We start from the raw sequence: 9,554 nt of genomic DNA, 5'->3' as shown, positions 1-9,554 counted from the left end.
TCTGTTTCTCTGATCGGGGGAGACTAGTACCCATGATGGAACTGGCTCTGTTTCTCTGATCAGGGAGAGACTAGTGCCCCGATGGAACTGGCTCTGTTTCTCTGATCAGGGAGTGACTAGTGCCCCTGATGGAACTGGCTCTGTTTCTCTGATCAGGGAGAGACTAGTGCCCCTGATGGAACTGGCTCTGTTTCTCTGATTGGGGAGAGACTAGTGCCCCTGTTGGAACTGGCTCCTTTTCTCTGATCGGGAGAGACGAGTGCCCCTGATGGAACTGGCTCTGTTTCTCTGATCGGGGGAGAGACTAGTGCCCCTGATGGAACTGGCTCCGTTTCTCTGATTGGGGAGAGACTAGTGCCCCTGTTGGAACTGGCTCTGTTTCTCTGATCGGGGGAGACTAGTGCCCATGATGGAACTGGCTCTGTTTCTCTGATCAGGGAGAGACTAGTGCCCATGATGGAACTGGCTCAGTTTCTCTGATGTTCAGGAGACTAGTGCCCATGATGGAACTGGCTCTGTTTCTCTGATCAGGGAGTGACTAGTGCCCCTGATGGAACTGGCTCTGTTTCTCTGATCGGGAGAGACTAGTGCCCCTGATGGAACTGGCTCCGTTTCTCTGATCGGGAGAGACTAGTGCCCCTGATGGAACTGGCTCTGTTTCGCTGATCGGGGGAGACTAGTGCCCATGATGGAACTGGTTCCGTTTCTCTGATCAGGGAGAGACTAGTGCCCATGATGGAACTGGCTCTGTTTCTCTGATCGGGGGAGACTAGTGCCCATGATGGAACTGGTTCCGTTTCTCTGATGTTCAGGAGACTAGTGCCCATGATGGAACTGGCTCAGTTTCTCTGATCAGGGAGAGACTAGTGCCCATGATGGAACTGGCTCTGTTTCTCTGATCGGGGGAGACTAGTGCCCCTGATGGAACTGGCTCTGTTTCTCTGATTGGGGGAGACTAGTGCCCATGATGGAACTGGTTCCGTTTCTCTGATCAGGGAGAGACTAGTGCCCCTGAGGGAACTGGCTCTGTTTCTCTGATCGGGGGAGACTAGTGCCCTGATGGAACTGGTTCCATTTCTCTGATCGGGGGAGAGACTAGTGCCCCTGATGGAACTGGCTCCGTTTCTCTGATTGGGGAGAGACTAGTGCCCCTGTTGGAACTGGCTCCGTTTCTCTGATCGGGAGAGACTAGTGCCTATGATGGAACTGGCTCTGTTTCTCTGATCAGGGAGAGACTAGTGCCCATGATGGAACTGGTTCCGTTTCTCTGATCGGGGGAGACTAGTGCCCATGATGGAACTGGTTCCGTTTCTCTGATCGGGGGAGACTAGTGCCCCGATGGAACTTGTTCCGTTTCTCTGATCGGGGGAGACTAGTGCCTATGATGGAACTGGCTCTGTTTCTCTGATGTTCAGGAGACTAGTGCCCATGATGGAACTGGCTCTGTTTCTCTGATGCTGGAGGTAGTGGCTAATAGTCGTTGGAACATATTCTGCTTGGAGGTTGGCAATGTTGTGTCCTGATACTTCTGTGATCCAAAAGTTCTTCAGAAGACAAGAATGAGGCATAAAATGCATTGCTCATTATTGTTTTATTAAGTGCTATAAGTGCAGAAAATGAACAACAGGAACCAAGAGAGTGAATAAAAAGACAAAAGTAATAGCAGTTGTGGTCATCTCATTCTGACTAGAGATACTGTAACAAAAATTCCAGTGATAACAATTAACCTGACACCTGCTACTGAAATCTGAGACATTTTCAGAGAAATACTGAAGTAATTTACCGAAATTGCTGGAAAATTCTCTGAACAGTTACATGTATCCATGTGATTATATAAAAATGTAAACACACAAGTCAACAGACAACAAAACTAGCAATTCTGCACCCCAATCCATCAGTGACCGGTGATCCTTTCCTCAGGGATCTGTACTGGGACTCCTGCACTTTGCGATTTTTATAAATGACTTGGATGAGGAAACGGTAGGTTATACTTTGATAATAGTTCTTAGCTCCACAGGCAGGTACCACATTGTTTGAATAGCGGCTATTCACCGTCTGGTGTGGACGGGCCATTGTACAGGATCAGAAAAAGCTGTAGAAGGTTGCAAACTCATCCAGCTCCATCGTGGGCACCAGCCTCCCCAGCAAGGGTTCCCAACACTTTTTTTTATGCCGTGGAAACTTACCATTACCCAAGGGATCTGTGGACCCCAGGATGGGAAGCGGTGCCTCCTAGCATCCAGGACACCTTCAAAAGGTGATGCCTCAAAGAGGCAGCATCCAACATTTAGGACCCACATCGCCCAGGACATGCCCTCTTCTCATTGCTACCATCAAGGAGGAGGTACAGGAGCTTGAAGACTCACACTCAACATTTTAGGAACAACTTCTTCCCCTCCACAATCAGATTTCTGAATGGACAATGAACCCATGAGTACTACTTCACTACTTTTTCCCTCATTTTTTTTTGCTTTCGTTTTTCACAACTTATTATATATATATATATATATTTCTTATTGTAATTTATAGTATCTTTATTACAGGTGTCCCCTGCTTTACAAAAGCTCACTTTACGCCACTTCGCTTTTGCGAAAGACTTACATTAGTACCTGTTTTCGCTAACCGACAGAAATCCAAAGAGGATTTTCGCTTTTACGAAAGAAAGTCTCCCGCTTTAAACTTGTGTTTACCCTGAGAAAGACTACCATGACCGTGAAGCCTTGTGCAGGCAGGTGTGTGCACATGTGTGTATGTGATGATTTTTTCTACAAATCAATTTTGGCTAAATCTTCCCAATTCTGGTAAGTGAAACTACACTGTACATACATTATTTCTACTATGTATAGGGTGTGTATTTATCATACATTCCTGATTTTCCTATATGTTAGTGTTATTTTAGGTTTTATGTGTTATTTGGTTTGATTTGGTAGGTTATTTTTTGGGTCTGGGAACATTCAAAAATTTTTCCCATATAAATTAATGGTAATTGCTTCTTCACTTTACACCATTTCGGCTTACGAAAGGTTTCATAGGAACACTCTACCTTTGGATAGCGGGGGAAACCTATATTATTGCACTGTACTGCTGATACAAAACAACAAATTTCATGACATATGGTGGTGATATTAAACCTGATTCTGATCCTGATCTTTTTGCTTAATTGGAGCATTGGAATTTGAATGGAATATGCTAACAGCTACCTAGTATAAAAGGACTAGACCACTTTAGATTGCTCTCTTTTGTCTCTTTGTTCTTTCCCTCCCCCCCTCCAGTAGGGTCTCTTTCGTCTCCATTCTTCACCCCCCCCCATCCTTCTTTTCCCTTGTTTTGTTAATGCAACATGCAAGAAATAATTGTAAGCAAAGAGTTTTATGCTTCACGTTTGGTTTCTGAAGAACCTCGGATCAGAAACATTAGCATCCAACAGTGTGTTTGTCTTTCATTTGATCCTCACTGACTCACACCTGCTCCTTTTAATGGACTTAGACAGCATCAGTTGTATCATCACATGAAAGATTGATAAGGTTCCCTGAGTGGAGGCTCCTAAGTGTTCAGTGACTGTTGTTCGTGAATGAAGGTTGAATGAGTCACACAGAATAAATAGCACAGAAATACAGCCAGACCACCCACTCTTTGTTGTTGCTTAGGCTTCACGTGAAACGTCTCCTGCTCCTCTTCATCTCTCGATGCAAATCCTTTCTCTTTCACCTACTATTCTCGTTCGTTCGTTATATTCCGTGTCATATGACGTGGGCGATCATGGTCCTCCATCGGTCTTTAATTTGAGAAGTACTAATTGCCTGTAGGGAAGATCCCCTCACATCGTTGTTCTTATTCTTTTCTCTATCCATGACCATGATTGGTCTTGGCAAATTTTTCTACAGAAGTGGTTTGCCATTGTCTTCTTCTGGGCAGTGTCTTCACAAGATGGGTGAGCTCAGCCATTGTCAATACTCTTCAGAGATTGTCTGCCTGGTGTCAGTGATCACACAACCAGGACTTGTGATCTGCACCAGCTGCTCAAGCGACCATCCACCACCTGCTGCCATGGCTTCACATGACACTATTCAGCAGAGGGCGCTAGGCAGGTACTACACCTGCCCAAGAGTGATCTGCAGGCTAGCGGAGGAAAGGAGAGTCTGAGACTTATCTCCTCCCTACCACGCAATCTACTTAATTAGTTGGGGATGGCATTAAACAGGAAATTAGAAATGCGTGCAATAAAGGAACAGTAGTTATAATGGGTGACTTCAATCTACATATAGATTGGGTGAACCAAATTGGTAAGGGTGCCGAGGAAGAGGATTTCTTGGAATGTATGTGGGATAGTTTTCTGAACCAACATGTCGAGGAACCAACTAGAGAGCAGGCCATTCTAGATTGGGTATTGAGCAATGAGGAAGGGTTAGTTAGCAATCTTGTCGTGCAAGGCCCCTTGGGTAAGAGTGACCATAATATGGTGGAATTCTTCATTAAGATGGAGAGTGACATAGTTAATTCAGAAACAAAGGTTCTGAACTTAAAGAAGGGTGACTTTGAAGGTATGAGACGTGAATTAGCTAAGATAGACTGGCAAATGATACTTAAAGGGTTGACGGTGGATATGCAATGGCAAGCATTTAAAGATCACATGGATGAACTACAACAATTGTTCATCCCAGTTTGGCAAAAGAATAAACCAGGGAAGGTAGTGCACCCGTGGCTGACAAGGGAAATTAGGGATAGTATCAAGTCCAAAGAAGAAACATATAAATTAGCAAAAAAAAAGCGGCACACCTGAGGACTGGGAGAAATTCAGAGACCAGCAGAGGAGGACAAAGGGCTTAATTAGGAAAGGGAAAAAAGATTTTGAGAGAAAGTTGGCAGGGAACATAAAAACTGACTGTAAAAGCTTTTATAGATAAGTGAAAAGAAAAAGATTGGTCAAGACAAATGTAGGTCCTTTACAGTCAGAAACAGGTGAATTGATCATAGGGAACAAAGACATGGCAGACCAATTGAATAACTACTTTGGTTCTGTCTTCACTAAGGAGGACATAAATAATCTTCCGGAAATAGTAAGGGACCGAGGGTCTAGTGAGATGGAGGAACTGAGGAAAATACATGTTAGTAGGGAAGTGGTGTTAGGTAAATTGAAGGGATTAAAGGCAGATAAATCCCCAGGGCCAGATGGTCTGCATCCCAGAGTGCTTAAGGAAGTAGCCCAAGAAATAGTGGATGCATTAGTGGTAATTTTTCAAAACTCCTTAGATTCTGGATTAGTTCCTGAGGATTGGAGGGTGGCTAATGTAACCCCACTTTTTAAAAAAGGAGGGAGAGAGAAACCGGGGAATTATAGACCAGTTAGTCTGACGTCGGTGGTGGGGAAAATGCTAGAGTCGGTTATCAAAGATGTGATAACAGCACATTTGGAAAGAGGTGAAATCATCGGACAAAGTCAGCATGGATTTGTGAAAGGAAAATCATGTCTGACGAATCTTATAGAATTTTTTGAAGATGTAACTAGTAGAGTGGATAGGGGAGAGCCAATGGATGTGGTATATTTAGATTTTCAAAAGGCTTTTGACAAGGTCCCACACAGGAGATTAGTGTGCAAACTTAAAGCACACGGTATTGGGGGTATGGTATTGATGTGGATAAAGAATTGGTTGGCAGGCAGGAAGCAAAGAGTGGGAGTAAACAGGACCTTTTCAGAATGGCAGGCAGTGACTAGTGGGGTACCGCAAGGCTCAGTGCTGGGACCCCAGTTGTTTACAATATATATTAATGATTTAGACGAAGGAATTAAATGCAGCATCTCCAAGTTTGCGGATGACACGAAGCTGGGTTGCGGTGTTAGCTGTGAGGAGGATGCTAAGAGGATGCAGGGTGACTTGGATAGGTTAGGTGAGTGGGCAAATTCATGGCAGATGCAATTTAATGTGGATAAATGTGAGTTTATCCACTTTGATTGCAAGAACAGGAAAACAGATTATTATCTGAACAGTGGCCGATTAGGAAAAGGGGAGATGCAACGAGACCTGGGTGTCATTGTACACCAGTCATTGAAGGTGGGCATGCAGGTACAGCAGGCGGTGAAAAAGGCAAATGGTATGTTGGCATTCATAGCAAAAGGATTTGAGTACAGGAGCAGGGAGGTTCTACTGCAGTTGTACAAGGCCTTGGTGAGACCGCACCTAGAATATTGTGTGCAGTTTTGGTCCCCTAATCTGAGGAAAGACATTCTTGCCATAGAGGGAGTACAGAGAAGGTTCACCAGATTGATTCCTGGGATGGTAGGACTTTCATATGAAGAAAGACTGGATCAACTAGGTTTATACTCACTGGAATTTAGAAGATTGAGGGGGGATCTTATTGAAATGTATAAAATTCTAAAGGGATTGGACAGGCTAGATGCAGGAAGATTGTTTCCGATGTTGGGGAAGTCCAGAACGAGGGGTCACAGTTTAAGGATAAAGGGGAAGCCTTTTAGGACCGAGATGAGGAAAAACTTCTTCACACAGGGAGTGGTGAATCTGTGGAATTCTCTGCCACAGGAAACAGTTGAAGCCAGTTCATTGGCTATATTTAAGAGGAAGTTATATATGGCCCTTGTGGCTAAAGGGATCAGTGGGTATGGAGAGAAAATAGATACAGGGTTCTGAGTTGGATGATCAGCCATGATCATACTGAATGGCGGTGCAGGCTCGAAGGGCTGAATGGCCTACTCCTGCACCTATTTTCTATGTTTCTATGTTTCTATGATTCTCCTTACACGCATCAGGTTGTATCTTCCATTCTGATGCATAAGGAAAGGGTTATATAGATCACTGAACTGTTCCCACAACATGTAGACTCACTATCAAGGACTCTTCATCTCATGTTCTCGATATTTATTGTTTATTTATTTATTATTATTATTTTGTTTGTTTCCCAAGAGGGGGGGATTTCTAGAATGCCTACAAGATGGCTTTTTAAGGCAGCTTGTGGTTGAGTCCAAGAGGGGATCAGCTAATCTGTATTGAGTGTTATACAATGTCTTTTCCCTCCTGCCATCTGGCAAAACATACTGAAGCATTCGGGCTCTCACAACCAGACTGTGTAACCGTTTCTTCCCCCAAGCCATCAGATTCCTCAATCCTCAGAGTCTAGTCACACACACACACACACACACACACACACACACACACACACACACACACACACACACACTCACACTCACACTCACACACACACACACACTCACACACACGCACACACACACACACACACTCACACTCACACTCACACACACACACACTCACACACACGCACACACACACACACTCACACTCACACACACACACACACTCACACTCACACACACACTCACACACACACTCACTCACTCACACACACACACACTCACACACACACACACACACACACACACACACTCACTCACTCACACACACACACACTCACACACACACTCACTCACTCACACACACACACACACACACACACACACACACACACACACACACACACACACACACACACACACACACACACACACACACACACACCACTCCACTCCCTTTGCAATTTTTTGGTCATTTCTTTCTCAATTCCTGCTAGAACATTGTTTACATTTACATTTATATTTACATTATTTATTATTATACTGTAATTTGCCCTTTACTGTGCCTATTGTCTTGTTTATTAATTATTGTACTGTCTTGCACTGTTTTGTGCACTTTATGTAGTCCCGTGTAGGTCTGAAGTCTAATATAGTTTTGTGTTGCTTCACGTAGTCTAGTGTAGTTTTGTGTTGTTTCATGTAGCACCAGGGTCCTGGAGGAACGTTGTTTCGTTTTTACTGTGTACTGTACCAGCAGTTATGGTTGGAATGACAATAAAAGTGACTTGACTTGACTTGAATTGATTAGAGAGCTTAAGGTAAAAGAACCCTTTTGGGAAAGTGATCATAATATGATCAAATTCACCCTGAAATTTGAGAAGGAGAAGCTGAATTCAGATGTATCTGTATTAAAATGCAATAAAGGGAATTACAGAGGCATGAGAGAGTAGTTGGCCAGAATTGATTGGAAAAGAACACTGGCAGGGATGATGGCAGAGGAGTAATGGGTGGAATTTCTGGAAGCAATTCAGAAGGCATCCGATACAGTATATACATTCTAAAGAGGAATAAGCATTCTAAAGTAAAGATGACACCACCATGGATAACAAGAGAAATCAAAGCCAACATAAAAGCCAAAGAGAGGACATATAATAAAGCAAAAATTAGTGTGAAGTCAGAGGATTGGGAAGCTTTGAAAAACCAACAGAAGGTATCTAAAAAAGTTATTAAGAAGGAAAAGATAGAATAAGAAAGCAAGCTAGCCAATAATATTAAAGAGGATACCAAAAGTTTTCTTCAGATATATAAAGTGTAAAAGAGATGTGAGAGTAGATATTGGACCACTGGAAAATGATGCTGGAGAGGTAGTAATGGGGGCAATGAAATGGCAGATGAACTGAGTAAGTATTTTGCATCGGTCTTCACTGTAGAAGACACAAGCAGTATGGTGGAAGATCCAGGTGTCAGGGGTCATGAAGTGTGTGAAGTTACTGTTATTAGGGAGAAGGATCTTGGGAAACTGAAAGGTCTGAAGGTAGATAAGTCACCAGGACCTGATGGTGTACACCCCAGAGTTCTGAAAGTGGTGGCTGAAGAGATTGTGGAGACATTAGTAATGATCTTTCAAGAATCACTAGATTCTGGAATGGTTCCAGAAGACTGAAAAGTTGCAAATGTCACTCCACTCTTCACGAGGGAAAGAGGAAGAGAAAAGGAAATTATAGGCCAGTTAGTCTGACAGTGATTGGGAAGATGTTGGAGTTGATTGTTAAGGAAGTGATGTCAGGGTACTTGGAGGCACATGATAAAATAAGCCGTAGTCAGCACGATTTCCTCAAGGGAAAATCTTGCCTGACAAATCTGTTGGGATTCTTTGAAGAAATAGCAAGCAGGATAGAGAAAGGAGAGTTGGTGGATGTTGTGTACTTGGATTTTAAGAAGATCTTTGACAAAGTACCACACATGAGACTGCTTAACAAGCTACGAGCCTCTGGTATTACAGGAAAGATCCTAGCAGTGGCTGACTGACAGGAGACTAAGAGTGGGAATAAAGGGAGCCTTGTTTGGTTGGTTGCCCTTGACAAGTGGTGTTCCACAGGAGTCTGTGTTGGGACTGATTCTTTTTACGTTATATGTTAATAATTGGATAATGGAATTGATAGCTCTGTTGCAAAGTTTGCAGATGATACTAGGATAGCTGGAGAGGCAGTTAGTTTTGAAGAACTAGAGAGGCTACAAAAGGACTTAAGCAGATTAGGAGGATGAGCAAAGTAGTGGCAGACGCGTCAGGAAGTGTATGGACATGCACTTTGGTAGAAGAAATGAAAGGGTTAACTGATTTCTAAATGGAGAGAAAATGCAAAAAAAGTGAGATGCAAAGGGACTTAGGAGTCCTTGTGCAGGATTCCCCAATGGCTAATTTGCAGGTTGAGTCTGTGGTGGGGAAGGCAAA

Source organism: Hemitrygon akajei, chromosome 11 (assembly GCF_048418815.1).
Source record: "Hemitrygon akajei chromosome 11, sHemAka1.3, whole genome shotgun sequence".
NCBI lineage: Eukaryota > Metazoa > Chordata > Chondrichthyes > Myliobatiformes > Dasyatidae > Hemitrygon > Hemitrygon akajei.
This window is presented reverse-complemented; position numbering follows the sequence as displayed.